The sequence below is a fragment of the Hibiscus syriacus genome, unplaced genomic scaffold, assembly GCF_006381635.1.
Source record: "Hibiscus syriacus cultivar Baekdansim isolate YM2019G1 unplaced genomic scaffold, ASM638163v2 tig00113096_pilon, whole genome shotgun sequence".
Classification (NCBI taxonomy): domain Eukaryota; kingdom Viridiplantae; phylum Streptophyta; class Magnoliopsida; order Malvales; family Malvaceae; genus Hibiscus; species Hibiscus syriacus.
The window spans coordinates 158,065-180,155 of NW_024063440.1; the positions used below are offsets into that span (position 1 = coordinate 158,065).

The 22,091-nt window shown below is 38.7% G+C and overlaps 2 long non-coding RNA genes across 2 annotated transcripts; one reads left to right on the top strand and one right to left on the bottom strand.

Moving 5' to 3' along the window:
- Positions 1-3,698: 3,698 nt before the first annotated feature.
- LOC120185336 lies at positions 3,699-4,716 on the bottom strand. Its single transcript, XR_005522112.1, has 3 exons — positions 4,685-4,716; positions 3,816-3,905; positions 3,699-3,737 (listed from the first exon to the last, which is right to left on the bottom strand). It is a non-coding gene; the product is annotated as an uncharacterized LOC120185336 (long non-coding RNA).
- A 6,000-nt stretch (positions 4,717-10,716) lies between these two features.
- LOC120185335 lies at positions 10,717-11,758 on the top strand. Its single transcript, XR_005522111.1, has 3 exons — positions 10,717-10,748; positions 11,552-11,641; positions 11,720-11,758. It is a non-coding gene; the product is annotated as an uncharacterized LOC120185335 (long non-coding RNA).
- Positions 11,759-22,091: the final 10,333 nt, after the last annotated feature.

The following is a 22,091-nucleotide window of genomic DNA, read 5'->3' on the forward strand; positions in this document are numbered from 1 at the left end:
CATCTTTCCTCAATAGTTTCGTCAGAGGAGCTGCAATAAGGGAGAACCCTTCAGCGAAACGACGGTAGTAACCAGCTAAACCCAAGAAACTACGGATCTCAGAGACGTTCCTGGGTTGCTTCCAGTTCAGAATAGCCTCCACTTTGCTCGGATCCACCTGAATACCATTAGCAGAGACAATATGTCCAAGAAAAGTCACTTCGCTGAGCCAGAATTCACACTTGCTCAACTTAGCGTATAGCTTATTCTCCCTTAGAGTCTGAAGAACAATCCTTAAATGCTCCTCATGTTCTGCTTCACTTCTAGAATACACCAGTATGTCATCAATGAATACAACTACAAACTGGTCCAAATAAGGTCGAAATACCCTATGCATCAGATCCATAAAAGCAGCAGGGGCATTAGTTAACCCGAATGACATCACTAAAAACTCATAATGCCCATATCGAGTACGGAAAGCAGTCTTCAGAATATCCGAATCTTTCACTTTAAGTTGATAATAACCAGATCTTAAGTCTATCTTTGAAAAGATAGAAGCCCCTCGAAATTGGTCAAATAGATCGTCGATTCTGGGCAGAGGATATTTGTTTTTCACCGTGAGCTTGTTCAGTTTCCTATAATCGATACAGAGTCTCAACGTCCCATCTTTCTTCTTGACAAAGAGAACTGGGGCTCCCCACGGTGATACACTGGGTCGGATAAATCCCCTGTCCAACAACTCCTGGAGTTGAACTTTCAGTTCCTTAAGCTCCTTTGGGGCCATACGATAAGGAGCCATTGAAACCGGGGTAGAACCAGAATAGACTTCAATCTTAAACTCGACTTCTCTATCTGGAGGTAATCCAGGCAACTCCTCGGGAAAAACATCGGGAAAGTCTTTGACAATTCGGATGCCTTCAATATCAGATTGCGATCTCCTAGTGTCCAAAATATAAGCAAGAAACGCCTCGAAACCTTTCCTGATCATTTTCTCCGCTACCAAGGCAGACACAACATTCGTCAGAAATCCACGTCGTTCCCCGATCATTACAATCTTTCGATTATCTGGGGTCTTCAGAACAACTCTCTTAGTCTCAAAATCAATATTTACTCGATGTTTGTCCAACCAATCTACACCGAGAATCAAATCAAACTCTTCAAAGGGTAACTCTATCAGGTCAGCCAGAAAAATCTCCCCATTGATCTCTATAGGGCACTCTCTAAAAATACAATCCAACACGATGGATTTGCCTAAGGGGCTTTGAACTATCACTGAACGCTCAGTATTCTCAACAGGAATATTTAGACCCTCAGAAACGGAATGTGATACATAGGAATTTGTAGAGCCACTATCAAACAATGCAAAGTATGGAACTGAATGAATAGTAACAGTACCTGCAGTCACATTAGGCCCATCTCGATCTTGTCGAAGTCTAGCAGTGTAAACCAATGCAGGTTGTCTAGCCTCAGATCTGACTGGACCCCTACTCTGAGATGCTCGGCCTCTATTAGCCGATCCAGGTGCTCTCTCCTGAGTACGACCACCTACAGGAGTCTGAACAGTACTCTGAGTACGAGCGGGAGTACGAGCTGGTGTATGAACTGTAGAAACTGACACTGTGCAATCCCTTATAATATGGTCACTAGAACCACATCTAAAACATGTGCCAAATTTTCTTCTGCATTCCCCAAGATGATGTTTCCCACAGTAATCACATGTCTGCAAAGGTTGCAACCCAGAAGATTCACCATGTCTAGTAGACTGAAAAGTTGAAGCACCAGATGCAACAGGTCTGACACTCGCACCGCCTCTCTGAAAGGAATCACCCCTGCCTCTCTTGCTAGGATGTGCAGAAGAATTAACAGAACCAGAAGGCCTCCTGAATCGGGTTTGAGCTCGATCACTATCTCTCTTGTGCTCCATACCCAGTCGCTCTATTTCCTCAGCAGTCTTGGCTATCTCAACCAAAGCATCAAAATTCCTCTCTCGGTGAGTAGCGACTCGACTCCTGATTTCATACCTGAGTCCATTCTCGAACCTCAAGCATCGATCTGTCTCAGTATCCACAAGTCCAGGAGCATATCGGCTCAATCGGATAAATTCAACCTCATAATCCATAACAGACATATTACCCTGCTCCAGATTCTGAAACTCCTGGCGTCGCTCCTGCAGATATCTCTCTCCGATGTAGCGACTCCGGAAGCGCGTCTTGAAAAGATCCCATGTTAATTGGTTCCTCGGAATACTACCAGAAATGGATTGCCACCATCTGAAGCTTTCTTTCTTCAACATAGTTAGGGCCCCCTTTAACTTTTGCTCAGGTCTGAGGTCCATCTCATCCATAATCCTCTCTGTGTCCTCCAGCCAATACTCAGCGTCTGTCGGAGGTCCACCAGTAATACCCTCAAATGGTACTACACCAGCAGCAACCAGAGAATTTGAAATCTCCACTGCCGTCATGTTACTAGGGGCTCTAGCAGCTCTCTGAAACATGCGGAAGATAGCTCTATTAATGGCGTCTTCATTCATCTCAGAATCCTCATCTTCAGTGACGGGAGGGTCTCCCATAGGAGTAAACTGATCATCATGAGAAAGAGTCGGATCTACTTGCGGAACAGGAGGATCACGTGGTGATATCGGATCGTCTATTGTAACAGAAGGTCGAGTGACTCGCCCTCTACCACGTCCACGTCCTGTCCTACGACCTCTAGCAGCATTCATCGTTGGATCTATAAGGCTCTACAGAAAGAATTTGAAACATGTGTCAGATTAGCATCAGGGATCTCGAGAAAACTTTAAATCATAATATAAGGTGACATTTTTTTTTCTTCTTAAAAATCCAAAATTTAGGACCCATGTACAGTCCGAGTGTTTAAAACCGAAAGCTCTGATACCACCAAATGTAACCCCCTAGACCCGGTCTGTGAGTTAGACTCAAACCTAAGTTGTCACATATCCCATTCAGAGGTTTTTTTTTTTTTTTTTTATCTTACAATACATTATATTAATAATACAGATATGTCCAAAATTATAGCAAATACATGTCACCAAACATAACTGAAAAACATATAGAAATATATGTTCGTACAAAATAAGTAGTTGATTTCCACTGATGCCAAATCTGCTAGCTTACTGTCTGCTACTATCTGAAAAAGGGTAAAAACTACAGAATGAGCTAAAAAGCTCAGTGTGCTCCATACAGTATATAAGAAAAATATACAGATAAAATCTTTCAATGAAATCGGTTTATGCAATATGTTTTTATTTTTATTTTTAAAACATGAACACTACCCCCATCCGTTCACATCATAGTTGTGTAGGTTCCCCAGAACCATACACCCAACCGCACATGCCATTTAGACCCTGAGCACAAAGCCGAGAAGTCTGCAGATAATCTTCCTTCAACAATACCCCCCCAAATGACAATGAATGTATTAAATTGAAAACAATGATTAATCACTTAAAACATAACAAATATTTCATACTTAGAAACCATATGCAGAAATACGGAAATCAGAATTCAAATCAATAATTCAGATATCAGATAAGCAGATCTCAGAAATCGGTATGAAATACCTTAATTCAGAAGTTATATCAGAATATACAGCAAATCAAATATCAAATACTCGGTATTCAGATAAATTATTTAAATCAGTAATATAATACTGTTAGGAAACACACCTGTAACAATCTGGGAAATCAGATAGGGAAGCCTATTACTGGGTATGTCGATCACGTTCTGCTGCAGCGCTAGACCCTACGAATTGGAAAAATCCTTATTGGAATCCTAATATAAATAATCTAAATATTATTTAAATAATATACTGAAACCTACGGGTAATTCTCGTATTACGCGGTTCAGACTGATCTGACGAATGGATAACACCGGACCTAATTGATCCTTGCTCAGGTGAAACACGAGTACCTTCATAAAATATTTTGTCGAATCAATTCCTTAACCAAAACTCTTAAAAATAATCAAAACATTAAGATACTAAGCCTTTTTGAGTTCACATGCTCGATTTGGGAATTTTGGGTCAGAATTTGGCAAAATAGACTTCGGAATCAAACTCAGGACGTCGAAAAACATAAAGTATGACCTTCTAAAATTTCGAATTCTTGGTCAAAATTAAAGTCAACGGTTTTGACTGACAATTTGGAGACTTTCGGGTTTGAATTTAGCAAAACGGACCCCAAAAACGGATTCGGGACGTCGAAAACTATCAGGATAGGTATTCTCGGTCGAAAACAAAGGTCGTTTAATAGCCGGTCAAAGCCGGTCAAAGTTCTGGTCAAAGTAGGTCAACAAACTTTCAAACATTTTACACAAATAGCACCATTTTCAAATTAATTCCCAAAATATTATTTTTTTTGAAAAATTACTAAAATAGCACCCATTTCGAATTAATTCTCAGAATAGCACCAAAACCGAATTAATTCCCAGAATAGCACCGGTCAACGGTCAACGGTCAACGGGTCGGGTCAACGGTCGGGTAAACGGGTCGGGTCGGGTAAACTGGTCGGGTCGGGTAAACGGGTCGTGACCGGTCAAACCGGTCAAAACCGGTTCAAAACCGGTCAAAACCAGTTTCCAACGTTCACTCGCCTGCGGCGGCGCGTGTGGGCGCGTGCGACGTCCTCCGGGGCTCTAAAAATCACGGAAAAATTTCTAAAAATTATTTTGAGCGATTTCGAGATACTTACAAAGATCGGTTCAAATTTTTGAACGGCGGAGAGCTCGATTTCGACTCGGTCGAATCTTTGACTGATCCACCTCCCCACGCGCCGCCGTCAACGGAGATCGAGGATGACACCGGCGGACTCGGAACGGCACAAGGAACGCGATGGTGCGGGAGGTGTCGTAAACGGAGCAACGATCAGCGATGAATTTAAGATTTTCTCGGCGATTTAGCTAAAAAAATACATCAAGACTTTGACTGGAAATTCCCGGCGTTTGGCAGCGTTTCGCTTCAATTAATCTAAGGGATTTGTTCCTCGCTCGATGATGAACACGATGGTGTTTTCAAAACAATGATCGGAGGTCGGACGACGTCAGGATCGTGGTTGAAAGTTGAGATGCGTGGGGGTAAAAACTTAGCAAATTGTTCTGGAATGAAACCAGAATCAATTTGCACGCATATAAGAAGAAGAACAATCTGCCGACACTCCTTGGCATTATTCAGTGATTGGTCACTGAATTTCCTCCACTTTTTAAAACATGCTACAAGTTTTAAAAACTTCCAATTAAATCCTCAAATTTCAACAATCAGAGCTTTCGGTTTTAAACACTCGGACTGTACATGGGTCCTAAATTTTGGATTTTTAAGAAGAAAAAAAAAATGTCACCTTATATTATGATTTAAAGTTTTCTCGAGATCCCTGATGCTAATCTGACACATGTTTCAAATTCTTTCTGTAGAGCCTTATAGATCCAACGATGAATGCTGCTAGAGGTCGTAGGACAGGACGTGGACGTGGTAGAGGGCGAGTCACTCGACCTTCTGTTACAATAGACGATCCGATATCACCACGTGATCCTCCTGTTCCGCAAGTAGATCCGACTCTTTCTCATGATGATCAGTTTACTCCTATGGGAGACCCTCCCGTCACTGAAGATGAGGATTCTGAGATGAATGAAGACGCCATTAATAGAGCTATCTTCCGCATGTTTCAGAGAGCTGCTAGAGCCCCTAGTAACATGACGGCAGTGGAGATTTCAAATTCTCTGGTTGCTGCTGGTGTAGTACCATTTGAGGGTATTACTGGTGGACCTCCGACAGACGCTGAGTATTGGCTGGAGGACACAGAGAGGATTATGGATGAGATGGACCTCAGACCTGAGCAAAAGTTAAAGGGGGCCCTAACTATGTTGAAGAAAGAAAGCTTCAGATGGTGGCAATCCATTTCTGGTAGTATTCCGAGGAACCAATTAACATGGGATCTTTTCAAGACGCGCTTCCGGAGTCGCTACATCGGAGAGAGATATCTGCAGGAGCGACGCCAGGAGTTTCAGAATCTGGAGCAGGGTAATATGTCTGTTATGGATTATGAGGTTGAATTTATCCGATTGAGCCGATATGCTCCTGGACTTGTGGATACTGAGACAGATCGATGCTTGAGGTTCGAGAATGGACTCAGGTATGAAATCAGGAGTCGAGTCGCTACTCACCGAGAGAGGAATTTTGATGCTTTGGTTGAGATAGCCAAGACTGCTGAGGAAATAGAGCGACTGGGTATGGAGCACAAGAGAGATAGTGATCGAGCTCAAACCCGATTCAGGAGGCCTTCTGGTTCTGTTAATTCTTCTGCACATCCTAGCAAGAGAGGCATGGGTGATTCCTTTCAGAGAGGCGGTGCGAGTGTCAGACCTGTTGCATCTGGTGCTTCAACTTTTCAGTCTACTAGACATGGTGAATCTTCTGGGTTGCAACCTTTGCAGACATGTGATTACTGTGGGAAACATCATCTTGGGGAATGCAGAAGAAAATTTGGCACATGTTTTAGATGTGGTTCTAGTGACCATATTATAAGGGATTGCACAGTGTCAGTTTCTACAGTTCATACACCAGCTCGTACTCCCGCTCGTACTCAGAGTACTGTTCAGACTCCTGTAGGTGGTCGTACTCAGGAGAGAGCACCTGGATCGGCTAATAGAGGCCGAGCATCTCAGAGTAGGGGTCCAGTCAGATCTGAGGCTAGACAACCTGCATTGGTTTACACTGCTAGACTTCGACAAGATCGAGATGGGCCTAATGTGACTGCAGGTACTGTTACTATTCATTCAGTTCCATACTTTGCATTGTTTGATAGTGGCTCTACAAATTCCTATGTATCACATTCCGTTTCTGAGGGTCTAAATATTCCTGTTGAGAATACTGAGCGTTCAGTGATAGTTCAAAGCCCCTTAGGCAAATCCATCGTGTTGGATTGTATTTTTAGAGAGTGCCCTATAGAGATCAATGGGGAGATTTTTCTGGCTGACCTGATAGAGTTACCCTTTGAAGAGTTTGATTTGATTCTCGGTGTAGATTGGTTGGACAAACATCGAGTAAATATTGATTTTGAGACTAAGAGAGTTGTTCTGAAGACCCCAGATAATCGAAAGATTGTAATGATCGGGGAACGACGTGGATTTCTGACGAATGTTGTGTCTGCCTTGGTAGCGGAGAAAATGATCAGGAAAGGTTTCGAGGCGTTTCTTGCTTATATTTTGGACACTAGGAGATCACAATCTGATATTGAAGGCATCCGAATTGTCAAAGACTTTCCCGATGTTTTTCCCGAGGAGTTGCCTGGATTACCTCCAGATAGAGAAGTCGAGTTTAAGATTGAAGTCTATTCTGGTTCTACCCCGGTTTCAATGGCTCCTTATCGTATGGCCCCAAAGGAGCTTAAGGAACTGAAAGTTCAACTCCAGGAGTTGTTGGACAGGGGATTTATCCGACCCAGTGTATCACCGTGGGGAGCCCCAGTTCTCTTTGTCAAGAAGAAAGATGGGACGTTGAGACTCTGTATCGATTATAGGAAACTGAACAAGCTCACGGTGAAAAACAAATATCCTCTGCCCAGAATCGACGATCTATTTGACCAATTTCGAGGGGCTTCTATCTTTTCAAAGATAGACTTAAGATCTGGTTATTATCAACTTAAAGTGAAAGATTCGGATATTCTGAAGACTGCTTTCCGTACTCGATATGGGCATTATGAGTTTTTAGTGATGTCATTCGGGTTAACTAATGCCCCTACTGCTTTTATGGATCTGATGCATAGGGTATTTCGACCTTATTTGGACCAGTTTGTAGTTGTATTCATTGATGACATACTGGTGTATTCTAGAAGTGAAGCAGAACATGAGGAGCATTTAAGGATTGTTCTTCAGACTCTAAGGGAGAATAAGCTATACGCTAAGTTGAGCAAGTGTGAATTCTGGCTCAGCGAAGTGACTTTTCTTGGACATATCGTCTCTGCTAATGGTATTCAGGTGGATCCGAGCAAAGTGGAGGCTATTCTGAACTGGAAGCAACCCAGGAACGTCTCTGAGATCCGTAGTTTCTTGGGTTTAGCTGGTTACTACCGTCGTTTCGCTGAAGGGTTCTCCCTTATTGCAGCTCCTCTGACGAAACTATTGAGGAAAGATGTTCCATTTGTCTGGTCTGAAGACCAACAATCTAGCTTTGAGAAATTGAAGACTGTTTTAACTCAAGCCCCAGTGTTGATTCAGCCTGAATCTGGGAAGGATTTTTCTGTCTACAGTGATGCTTCTCATTCTGGATTAGGATGTGTTTTGATGCAAGATAGGAAGGTTGTCGCTTATGCGTCACGTCAATTAAGGCCGCATGAGCGTAACTATCCTACTCACGATCTGGAATTAGCTGCTGTGGTTTTCGCTTTAAAGATCTGGAGACACTACCTCTACGGAGAGAAGTGTTATATGTATACTGATCATAAGAGTCTGAAGTATCTACTTACTCAGAAAGAATTAAATTTGAGACAACGTCGCTGGTTAGAACTTCTAAAGGACTATGATCTAGAGATAGAATATCATCCAGGAAAGGCTAATGTAGTGGAAGACGCCTTGAGCCGTAAGGCGATATCAGATCTCAGAGCCTTATTTGCCAACTTGAGCTTATTTGATGATAACAGTCTGTTAGCGGAGCTACAAGTTAAACCTACTTTGGCCAAGGAGATTAAGGCCAAACAACTCCTTGATAGCTCGTTGCTTCCTATTATTGAACAAGTTAAGCAAGGATCGAGTTCGGAGTATACTGTGGATCAGGATGGTATTTTGTGTTTTCACAGTCGTTACTGCGTCCCTAAAGATGATGAGTTGAAACGAGTTATTCTTCAGGAGGCTCATAGTAGTCCTTATGCTATGCATCCTGGTGGGGACAAAATGTACAATAATCTCAAAGAGCGCTACTTTTGGACTGGTATGAAGAAAAATATTTCAGATTTTGTGGCGAGGTGTTTGACTTGTCAGCAGGTTAAGGCAGAGCATCAGCATCCATCTGGATTGTTACAGTCAATTAAGATTCCTGAGTGGAAATGGGAGCGTATTACGATGGACTTCGTTACTGGTCTTCCTCTAACTCCTTCCAAAAAGGATTCTATCTGGGTGATTGTTGATCGACTCACCAAGTCAGCGCACTTTATCCCTGTTCGGGTTAATTATTCTCTGGATAAACTGGCTAAGTTGTACATTTATGAGATCGTTAGACTTCATGGTGTTCCGTTGTCTATCATATCTGATCGAGATCCGAGATTCACTTCCAGGTTCTGGAAAGCTTTGCATGAGGCTATGGGTACTCGTTTGAATTTCAGTACAGCTTTTCATCCTCAAACTGATGGACAGTCTGAGCGAGTGATTCAGGTGTTGGAGGATATGTTACGGGGCTGTGTGATTGATTTCCGTGGTAGTTGGGAAGATTTCTTGCCATTAGCTGAGTTTGCTTACAATAATAGTTATCAGACAAGTATTCGCATGGCACCGTATGAGGCTCTGTATGGACGTAGATGTCGTACTCCTATATGTTGGACAGAGTTGCATGATAGAAAAACTTTGGGTCCAGACTTGGTACGAGAGACTGAAGATACTGTTAGACTGATCCGTGATCGCTTAAGGGAGGCATTTGATAGGCAGAAGTCATACGCAGATAAGCGACGTAAGGATATCGAGTTTGAGGTTGGAGATCAGGTTTTTCTCAAGGTATCTCCATGGAAGAATGTATTGAGATTTGGACGTAAAGGTAAACTGAGTCCTCGATTTATTGGGCCGTATCGTATTCTGAAGAAAGTTGGACCTGTTGCTTATCAGCTTGAGTTGCCTTCCCAGCTCAGTCGTATTCATGATGTTTTTCATGTTTCTATGTTGAGGCGATACCGTCCAGATCCAGATCACATCATTCAGGTTGATGAGGTAGAGCTGAGACCTGATTTGTCATATGAAGAGGAGCCTGTTCAGGTTTTAGAGAGAGATGAACGAGTTCTTCGGAATAGGCGTATCCCAATGGTTAAAGTTCAATGGAGTAATCGTAGCCCCTCAGAAGCTACTTGGGAGACGTTGGAGTCAATGGAGATTCAATTTCCGCATCTATTTTCATAAGGTAAATTTCGAGGACGAAATTTCTTGTAGAGTGGGAGAATTGTAACAACCCGAAAAATTGAAAAAAAATATATAATTGTAATTTGGGGTTTTAATTAAGTTAATTGGTGAAATTTGAGGATTTAATTGGAAGTTTTTAAAACTTGTAGCATGTTTTAAAAAGTGGAGGAAATTCAGTGACCAATCACTGAATAATGCCAAGGAGTGTCGGCAGATTGTTCTTCTTCTTATATGCGTGCAAATTGATTCTGGTTTCATTCCAGAACAATTTGCTAAGTTTTTACCCCCACGCATCTCAACTTTCAACCACGATCCTGACGTCGTCCGACCTCCGATCATTGTTTTGAAAACACCATCGTGTTCATCATCGAGCGAGGAACAAATCCCTTAGATTAATTGAAGCGAAACGCTGCCAAACGCCGGGAATTTCCAGTCAAAGTCTTGATGTATTTTTTTAGCTAAATCGCCGAGAAAATCTTAAATTCATCGCTGATCGTTGCTCCGTTTACGACACCTCCCGCACCATCGCGTTCCTTGTGCCGTTCCGAGTCCGCCGGTGTCATCCTCGATCTCCGTTGACGGCGGCGCGTGGGGAGGTGGATCAGTCAAAGATTCGACCGAGTCGAAATCGAGCTCTCCGCCGTTCAAAAATTTGAACCGATCTTTGTAAGTATCTCGAAATCGCTCAAAATAATTTTTAGAAATTTTTCCGTGATTTTTAGAGCCCCGGAGGACGTCGCACGCGCCCACACGCGCCGCCGCAGGCGAGTGAACGTTGGAAACTGGTTTTGACCGGTTTAACCGGTTTTGAACCGGTTTTGACCGGTTTGACCGGTCACGACCCGTTTACCCGACCCGACCAGTTTACCCGACCCGACCCGTTTACCCGACCGTTGACCCGACCCGTTGACCGTTGACCGTTGACCGTTGACCGTTGACCGGTGCTATTCTGGGAATTAATTCGGTTTTGGTGCTATTCTGAGAATTAATTCGAAATGGGTGCTATTTTAGTAATTTTTCAAAAAAAAATAATATTTTGGGAATTAATTTGAAAATGGTGCTATTTGTGTAAAATGTTTGAAAGTTTGTTGACCTACTTTGACCAGAACTTTGACCGGCTTTGACCGGCTATTAAACGACCTTTGTTTTCGACCGAGAATACCTATCCTGATAGTTTTCGACGTCCCGAATCCGTTTTTGGGGTCCGTTTTGCTAAATTCAAACCCGAAAGTCTCCAAATTGTCAGTCAAAACCGTTGACTTTAATTTTGACCAAGAATTCGAAATTTTAGAAGGTCATACTTTATGTTTTTCGACGTCCTGAGTTTGATTCCGAAGTCTATTTTGCCAAATTCTGACCCAAAATTCCCAAATCGAGCATGTGAACTCAAAAAGGCTTAGTATCTTAATGTTTTGATTATTTTTAAGAGTTTTGGTTAAGGAATTGATTCGACAAAATATTTTATGAAGGTACTCGTGTTTCACCTGAGCAAGGATCAATTAGGTCCGGTGTTATCCATTCGTCAGATCAGTCTGAACCGCGTAATACGAGAATTACCCGTAGGTTTCAGTATATTATTTAAATAATATTTAGATTATTTATATTAGGATTCCAATAAGGATTTTTCCAATTCGTAGGGTCTAGCGCTGCAGCAGAACGTGATCGACATACCCAGTAATAGGCTTCCCTATCTGATTTCCCAGACTGTTACAGGTGTGTTTCCTAACAGTATTATATTACTGATTTAAATAATTTATCTGAATACCGAGTATTTGATATTTGATTTGCTGTATATTCTGATATAACTTCTGAATTAAGGTATTTCATACCGATTTCTGAGATCTGCTTATCTGATATCTGAATTATTGATTTGAATTCTGATTTCCGTATTTCTGCATATGGTTTCTAAGTATGAAATATTTGTTATGTTTTAAGTGATTAATCATTGTTTTCAATTTAATACATTCATTGTCATTTGGGGGGGTATTGTTGAAGGAAGATTATCTGCAGACTTCTCGGCTTTGTGCTCAGGGTCTAAATGGCATGTGCGGTTGGGTGTATGGTTCTGGGGAACCTACACAACTATGATGTGAACGGATGGGGGTAGTGTTCATGTTTTAAAAATAAAAATAAAAACATATTGCATAAACCGATTTCATTGAAAGATTTTATCTGTATATTTTTCTTATATACTGTATGGAGCACACTGAGCTTTTTAGCTCATTCTGTAGTTTTTACCCTTTTTCAGATAGTAGCAGACAGTAAGCTAGCAGATTTGGCATCAGTGGAAATCAACTACTTATTTTGTACGAACATATATTTCTATATGTTTTTCAGTTATGTTTGGTGACATGTATTTGCTATAATTTTGGACATATCTGTATTATTAATATAATGTATTGTAAGATTAAAAAAAAAAAAAAAAAACCTCTGAATGGGATATGTGACAACTTAGGTTTGAGTCTAACTCACAGACTTTCGGTTAAAGTCAACGGTTTTGACTGACAATTTGGAGACTTTCGGGTTTGAATTTAGCAAAACGGACCCCAAAAACGGATTCGGGACGTCGAAAACTATCAGGATAGGTATTCTCGGTCGAAAACAAAGGTCGTTTAATAGCCGGTCAAAGCCGGTCAAAGTTCTGGTCAAAGTAGGTCAACAAACTTTCAAACATTTTACACAAATAGCACCATTTTCAAATTAATTCCCAAAATATTTTGAAAATTACTAAAATAGCACCCATTTCGAATTAATTCTCAGAATAGCACCAAAACCGAATTAATTCCCAGAATAGCACCGGTCAACGGTCAACGGTCAACGGTCAACGGGTCGGGTCAACGGTCGGGTAAACGGGTCGGGTCGGGTAAACTGGTCGGGTCGGGTAAACGGGTAAACGGGTCGTGACCGGTCAAACCGGTCAAAACCGGTTCAAAACCGGTTAAACCGGTCAAAACCAGTTTCCAACGTTCACTCGCCTGCGGCGGCGCGTGTGGGCGCGTGCGACGTCCTCCGGGGCTCTAAAAATCACGGAAAAATTTCTAAAAATTATTTTGAGCGATTTCGAGATACTTACAAAGATCGGTTCAAATTTTTGAACGGCGGAGAGCTCGATTTCGACTCGGTCGAATCTTTGACTGATCCACCTCCCCACGCGCCGCCGTCAACGGAGATCGAGGATGACACCGGCGGACTCGGAACGGCACAAGGAACGCGATGGTGCGGGAGGTGTCGTAAACGGAGCAACGATCAGCGATGAATTTAAGATTTTCTCCGATTTAGCTAAAAAAATACATCAAGACTTTGACTGGAAATTCCCGGCGTTTGGCAGCGTTTCGCTTCAATTAATCTAAGGGATTTGTTCCTCGCTCGATGATGAACACGATGGTGTTTTCAAAACAATGATCGGAGGTCGGACGACGTCAGGATCGTGGTTGAAAGTTGAGATGCGTGGGGGTAAAAACTTAGCAAATTGTTCTGGAATGAAACCAGAATCAATTTGCACGCATATAAGAAGAAGAACAATCTGCCGACACTCCTTGGCATTATTCAGTGATTGGTCACTGAATTTCCTCCACTTTTTAAAACATGCTACAAGTTTTAAAAACTTCCAATTAAATCCTCAAATTTCACCAATTAACTTAATTAAAACCCCAAATTACAATTATATTTTTTTTTTTCAATTTTTCGGGTTGTTACAGTTGCTATATATTCGGTGTGGGGGGTGTTCGATTGTAAGAAGAACTGAAGAAGAAAGAAATGTGAAGGAAAGGAATAAAGAAAGGTGATGGAAAGGAAGAGAAAGGAAGAAGAAAAAGGTAATCGAGCATAAGTTTAGCCATATAAATTAGTTTAAATTATTAATTAGTTTTTTTTGAAAATATTAAATTATTAATTAGTTAGTTATTTAATTAGTGGGCATAGTTTAGGTTAATGATATTATATAATAAAAAATTAGTTAATTACTTTGTTAGTTTAAGTTAGATTAATGTTGAAGAATTATATTTAATTTGTTTGTTGAATCATATTAAATTAATGTACTATGGTTTATTATATGTCGTTATTTTATTAAAATATAGTTATAGTTTAAATTATATTAAATTATTTATTATATGTCGTTTAATTTATATTAGTTTGTTAGTTTGACTGTTGATTAGCCTTATATTATATAGAAAAAACTAGTTAATTAGTTGTTTAGTTTGTTAGTTTTAGTTTAAGTTGAATTATAATAAAAATAGTTTATTAGTTTAAGTTATAATTTGTTATTTTTTGTTCTTGTGGAGTGTAAATTAGTTATCATTATATTATATTAAATGATTTTTAAATATTATTGTTTAATGTTTTTTACATATTCATTGGAATGGCCGGCTAAATTCCACTGCTGAGACTTGACAATGAACATATTTCTACTCATTTGAGAATAATGGTTTTATTCTTATTTAGTAAAATAAAAATATTTGTTTAATGAATTTTTATTATTAAATATTTCAATATTAATTTATAATTGTGATAAATATTTTTGAAATATTTAATTGCAGGAGGACGAGCAGCGAGTCCTTTGTCATCGACTACATATTCTGTCCAAGCCACACCGATTGATAGAAGAAAACTTGCAACATGCTGGATTTTACTATGTAACATTTATGCGAGAATACAAGTTGGTCCCAGGTTTGATCAGTGCGTTGATTGAACGTTGAAGACCAGAAACACACACATTTCATTTGCCGTGTGGAGAATGTACGATAACTCTGGAAGATGTGGCAATGCAACTCGGGGTCCAAAAAAATGGGATGCCAGTGGTACTGCAGCATGAGTATAAAAATGTGGAAGGACTTTGCAGTGCGTTTCTTGGGAAAACATCGGTAAAACCAGAGTGCAAAGGGTGGCGTGTGAAGTTGTCATGGTTGAAGAATCAATTTCTACTCCAACCAAATAGTACATAACAAGAAATAATATATACAACACGAGAATATATATTGCAGTTAATTGGGGGAATTTTGATGCCGGATAAATCCGGTAGTCATGTTCACGCTCAATATCTTCTATTTTTAAAAAAATTTTTGTGAATAGTAGGCAATATAGCTGGGGATCGACGATATTGGCATTTTTGTATCCTGAGATGTGCAAGGCGTCATTAGTCATGAATGACAATAATACAACAGAGATCGGTGGATGTCTGATGCTGCCACAATCATGGGCTTGGCATAGACTTCCGTTTTTGACACCGATTATTCGGACTGCGTTTGACTTTCCACTTACCGGAAGGTAATATGAATTCTCTATTTTAATATAAAATAATAATTATAAATTATATATATTTATTAAAAATATTGAAAAAGTTGACATATTTTTGTTTAATTGATATACAGATGGAGACATAAAATTGAAGGCACGAGATTGATGCACAATAATATTAAAGAGTTCAGGCTGAAGATCGACATTAAGGGAAAAAAAGAGGTAAATATAATATGTTATTATTAATTATTATTTAATATAATTATAATATTTTTTTATATAAATTTTATTGTTATTTTAATTTTACAGTTTAATTGGAGACCATACGAAAATGCAGAAATTATGGCGTGTGTGTTGCATGATGTTTTTTATGGGCGACAATATTGGTGTGCTGTTACACTATTGATTAATTTTTCTTTTGTTGAGATCCTATTTGCGGATAGAGTGCTGAGGCAATTCGGCTTCCACCAACCTATTCCACAGAGTCCATGGGATCATGACCTCCTCCAAAACTTAGATGGTTGTCGTCAGGTGAATTGGGTTGAGACGCATGACCAGCTCCACAAATTTGATGGTTGCAATACTAAAAATGTGAATTGGGTTGAGAAGCATGAAACCTACATTAATGCTTGGAACAATAGGGCTTCATTCTTGCCAACTCTTGACCCCATTCAAGACGATGACTTTAATTTTGAGACTTCGGCTTACCTTGATTATTTTTAGGATAATGGAAAGCCGTTCTTGACAACAAGGATAGAAAGGCGATAATTTTTGAGATTTCAAAAATGATTTTGAAAAGCTGAATACTCTCTACCGAGTAGTAGTGGGAGTTCATCTCAACAACCTGTAGATAACAGCGCACCACAACCGTTCGGCGATGCAAGATCGTTGTATCACGCATTTGATGATTTTACTGTTTCGGCATATGTACCAGAGTTTGTGCAGCTTGAGGCGCCTATCTACTCTTCCATGTTTGAGTCGACGTATGACTGTGACCAAATGACATCTATGATGTCAAATACCAGTATTTGTCAGTCAACATTTGCAAGTGAGATGGAAGAGCAAATCGCAATGAATGAGGAGGATGGGTACCATACTCTTGAGCAACCGCAACGGCCACAACGCATTAGACGCCCGCCCCGCCATTATCATTCAACAACACCCCAGCATCGACAACAATTGTAAACTCATTTGTTATTCATATTATGGATAAAATATTTAAATTAGACTAGTATTTGATTTTGTAATCATAAGTTGTGTTTAGAATTGTTTAACCTGAAAAACTAAAGTTTCAATTTAAAATAAACTTTAAGTTGCAAATGTTAAATATTATTAAAACTTAAATTTGATAATATTAAATATATAAATACATAGAAATACATTATGATTACTAATGAGGAGGCCTATATCTTGGTAAATTAGGACATTTGTTTTTTTTAATGACCTTCACCCCTACATAATCCGCATCTCTTTGGTTGACCTCTCTGTCTAGCATGGAAATCCATACTAGTATGAATACGACTGGACTCAGGTCGACCCGTTGGACTTCTACGAAGCATTGGATTTGGCAGCCATTCGTCACGATCATTTTTGGGCCAATATGATTCATTTGGGATCTGCCTAAACGCATAGTTGTAGACATTTAATATCCTATGCAGATGAAAGCATTCATCAACATAACTGTATGCGCTTACACCAGAATACATACATGCAGCGACTGCATGAGCACATGGATATTTCCATGCCTGAAAGCGACCACAATCACACCATTTATGCCGTAAATCAACTCTAAATGTTTGGTCTTCTCCTCCAACATTACGTCTTATGCATTACACAACAAAAGTATGACCAACTCGGTCAAAATTATAAAAAAAAATTGATGTTGCCAATATCTCATTTGCTTCCATTGCTTCCACAACTGTAGGAGCCCAAGTGTGACCTCTATTTATTAGACTCTCAATTTTCTTGCCTTTATCGGACCAAACCTTAGCCAACCTAAAGTACGTTTCTTTCACCACACTCGTTATTGGGAGATGACGTGTACCTTTTAGTACTGAATTAATGGCCTCGGCAAGGTTTGTGGTCATATGTCCGTATCGACGACCTTCATCGTATGCTTGCGACCATTTTTCCTGCGGTATTTTTGAAGCCCACTTCCAGACACGCTGATCATCATAAAATACCTTCAATTTCTCCAATCTCTTATCAAAATTTGGTCGGCGTAGTTCATATCTTGTATCATCATATATTGTGTTAAACGTCAATTAAAAAAACCACATAAAAAAATACACAAATATTGAGAATAAAACTTACCCATGCTTACTATCTCCTTACGAATGTGCGCGTTATGAAACTGGTCGATACTATTCTTACCAATATGACGGATACAAAATGTTGGATATGCATACAGAGGTATCCAACGACTTCCTGGTTGTTCAATTGCCGCCAAAATACCTGTTCCTCTATCGGATATCAAGCAAACTCCATCTTCTCGAACGACATATTGACGTAGATGTGTAAAAAGGAAATCCCAAGCCTCTGTTGTCTCTCCCTCAACAATGGCGAATGCAATTGGGAAGATATTTTGCTCACCATCTTGCGCAACTGTCATCAAGAGTACATGTTTATATTGACCATATAACCACGTACCATCTACTTGGATCATACGTTTGCAAAATGGAAATCCTTTAATACATGACTTGAATGCCCAAAAGAGTCTATGAAATATTTTTTTCCCTAACACAAGTTGACCTTCTTTGTCATATGTGGGCATGGTTTGAGACTTCACTATGGTTCCTGGGATAAATCGCTTCATTGCTTGTAAAAAATGTGGTAGCTCATTGTACGATGTATCTCAATCTCCATACGTCAGCTTCATTGCCTTCATCTTCGCATTCCATACCTTGCCGTATTTTACTTGATATCCAAATTGGCTTCGAATAGATGCAACTAACACTGAACAAGAGATCCTTGGATCCTTTTCAACCATCGCCTTCAAGTATTCACATATTATATCGGAGTCCAATAGTCGGTGGTCTTGTTCAATTGAGTTTCGCAAACATGTGTGAGGATCATTGTACCTTGTGATGACCCAAGCATCGTGACTTTGAATTTTCGACACTCTAATTTTCCACTTGCACTCTGGGTCATATTTAACACATTTCACGTATAGAGTTTTCTGGTTGGACTGTGCAACATGGACATCAACATGGCATTTGATAAAATACTCTTTAATCGCCAGCGTAGCTTCATTTTTTTCTCTGAATTGCATCCCAACTGAAAATTCACCAGAATTTTCTAATGATTCAGCCATTTGATACAGAGGTAACTGTGGCATGTCTGGGAATTCAGGTGCCCTCATCGTATCATAATCTATCTCGTCCATGTGAGGAGTAGCTTCATACGGTGTCAGAACATCATCAATGGCCAAGTCAATTGCATCATCATCACCCAAAACGTGTTCTTCCATTTCTTCATCTTCTCTTGAATCATCATGAATTTCTCCCCATCGATTTTCAGTATCAATATCAACAGTAAATTCCAAATGGTGTATGTTTCTCGTCTCATACTCTGCTGCTGTGGATGTCCCTCCGACTTTATTTCCACTTTATAATAGTGACATAAAACTGTTTGAGAACCTTTTTGTCGGATCCTCAAACTCACTATCGAAAGCCATTTCAGATGGATTTCGACCCATAACTTTTGATGACCCAGGAACATCAAATATGTTACGCACATCAACAAATAACTCAATAACTTCTATATTACTTGACTCATGTAGTCCAATCATGGTTCCAATATCATCATCTTCTTCAAGTGGTACTGCAGCATATCTGACTGGGTTGAGACATATCATAAACCTGTACATCAAACCATCAACTGCAGCTCGAATTTTTCTTTCTATCTTCTGCTTTATTTCTACAAATGTGATGTCTCTTTTGAACATCATAATTATTGGTTTTTCAGACTGAAAAACAACTCCGACCTCATTTTCCATAATCTGTCCATTATAATGGACAACCGTGAAAAAGTTGTTTCTCATTTTCTCTACAAATAAAAATATATATATAATTTGTTAGTTAACAAATTTGATCAGATAATTTCATAAATCATTAAATAAATAATATAATATACTATATTAACGAAAAAAAATTCCTAATACTTTTTAAATTAAATATTAACGATAAAATAAAAAATATCTTAATTAATTTAATTAATTCTAACACAGCAACAAAAAACTATAAAATTATTAATTAAACTAATAAACTATTTTTTATTATAATATAACTTTAACAAACTAAATAAGCAATAATTAACTTCTTTCTTTTTTAAAAATATTAACTTCAACTTACACAAACTAACTAATATATGATTAAACACACTAGCAAACTAAACTAACTTTTCATATAATATAATATCATATATAACTTAAACTAACAAACAAAGTAACAAACTAATATAATATAACTTCAACTAACAAACTTTTACCTAGTCTCTTCTTCTCCTTTTTTTCTTCTTCCTTTCCTTCTTCTCCCTTTCTTTCTTCATAACCGTACCCCATACCTAATGACCAATATATAACCCTAAACTGACCCTATAAACCCTAAATTTGCTACAATTATTCATCTAAATTTGGATTTCCCATAAGGTATCCAATGTTATATTTGTATCGGTTAGTTGAAAAAGGTAATTTTCACTTTACATGCGCCTGTGAGTCTGTCTAAACCTTAATCATTTTTTTATGAAAGTTGCAAAGTATAAAAATTAAGTCAAATGGGAAATTGAGCACAAACTTTTAGAATACCAAATTCTATAATCAGGCATGCATGAGCAAAATAATGCTCCATATCACGCTACTATAATTACTAAACCGACCCCATGAACCATAATTTAATCCCAGCACATACCACCTTTCCTTCTTCTCTTTTTCTTTCTTCATAACCGTACCCTATAGTTGACCAATATATAACCTTAAACTGGCCCCATAAACCTTAAATTTGCTAAAATAATTCATCTATTTTTAATACTACTATTAAAACGTGAATCATGTAGGCATGCATGAGCAAAATAATGCTCCATATCACGTGAATATAATTTCTAAACCGGCCTCATAAAACATAATTTAATCGCAACACAGATCACCTTTATCACACTCCGTATCACGCATGCAATTTATGTTAATTATTGGTGCAAATAACGCCAAAATTTTACATTAAATTAGTGTTGAATTTCTTATAATAGGGAGACATTAAGTTGATTCTTGAGGGAAAGGGGCCACCTATGTCATTTTCATGATTTCATGAATTATTACTGCATTTGTAGCGTAAATCTACATCGGCTGTTTCCTTTAATCAGCTGCAAGGAATCCATGACGAGCTGTCTTGATTCATGAGGGAAGGGGGCCACCTGTTTCTTTTCATCAGATTCACTACAAGATCGCCCCGACTGCATGGCGACCTTCAAGCTTCGCCTCGACTACATGGCGACCTTCAAGCTTTGCCCCAACTACATGGTGACCAATCTCATCCCTGTATCATTCACACCATTTAAAGAATAAATCCTCGGAGAGGATTATCACGTGAATTGTTTTTTTTCACAGTGTTTTTACGTGAGTTTAGCCCTTTTTGATTAGAAAGTTAAAGGTAAATGAAATGAACAACTTTTCCTTTTTAAAGTACTAAAATTTCTTTCTTGTTTAGCACTCTGCTTTATGTGCATTTATAAATTATTCTTTTTGATTGGTTCATATTGAAATTGAACATTCAAAGAATCTCATTATTCGTATCACCCAAAATTTTATTGAATATAATTAACTTTAAAGTGATGCTTCATATGTACAATGTTGATGATGAATACTCTTTGGTGTTTACATTGCATGAACTATTATTTTGGCTTAACTATACAACTGAAAAAAAGGCAAAAGAGTAACTTTTGCCCCTATAGTAGACCTAATTTATCATTTTCGGCCATAACGTATTTTCGCATTAATTTAGCCCTCGAAGTTGTTCAATTGTATTATTTTATACCCTTCCCCTCACTTAAAACCCTAAATTGAGGGTTTTAAGTTAGAGATTAAGGTTTAGAGTTTAGAGTTTATAGGGTTATGGTTTAGGGTTATCAATTTAGGATTTTAAGTTAGGGGTAGGGTATATAATGATGCAATTGAGCAACTTCGTAGGCTAAATTGATGCGAAAATACGATAGGGGCGAAAAATGATAAATTTGATCTTTTACAAGGGCAAAGGTGATCATTAAGTCAAAAAAATATCTTTTATTTTTAAAAAGTGCGACTTACTTCAATAAGGTGCACACCTTGGCTACAAAACCCCTATTTCCCTAGTGTGCCTTGCACTCTTTTTAACACTAGGCTCAATAGCTCTTGTATTTGGTTCAGATTATATGCGAACACATATATTTAGGATATTATCTTGTAAATCAATGTCGATCTATTTTTAGCTTGGTTTGATATGGAGTATGATTTCTGAGTTTGAGTACATTAAAGATATAGAAGTTTTTGTAATCAAAGTGATAGAGCTCATGTGGTCAATTTTAGAGGTCAAAAATCAAAGAAGCATCATTTTATTTATATGTAGAACTTTAAAACTTGTAGAAGTGGCTGATCGATCTCATGTTTATCTAATAGGAGAAAGGTTTTATTTCCATGAAGTTCTTGTTGTTCCTTAAAATGTCTAGATTCTCATGGTACTTTTTATCATGTGATGGTATGTGTTGATGTGCCATGCTTTGAGTTTTACTTTGATTGTTATGGGTTGCATA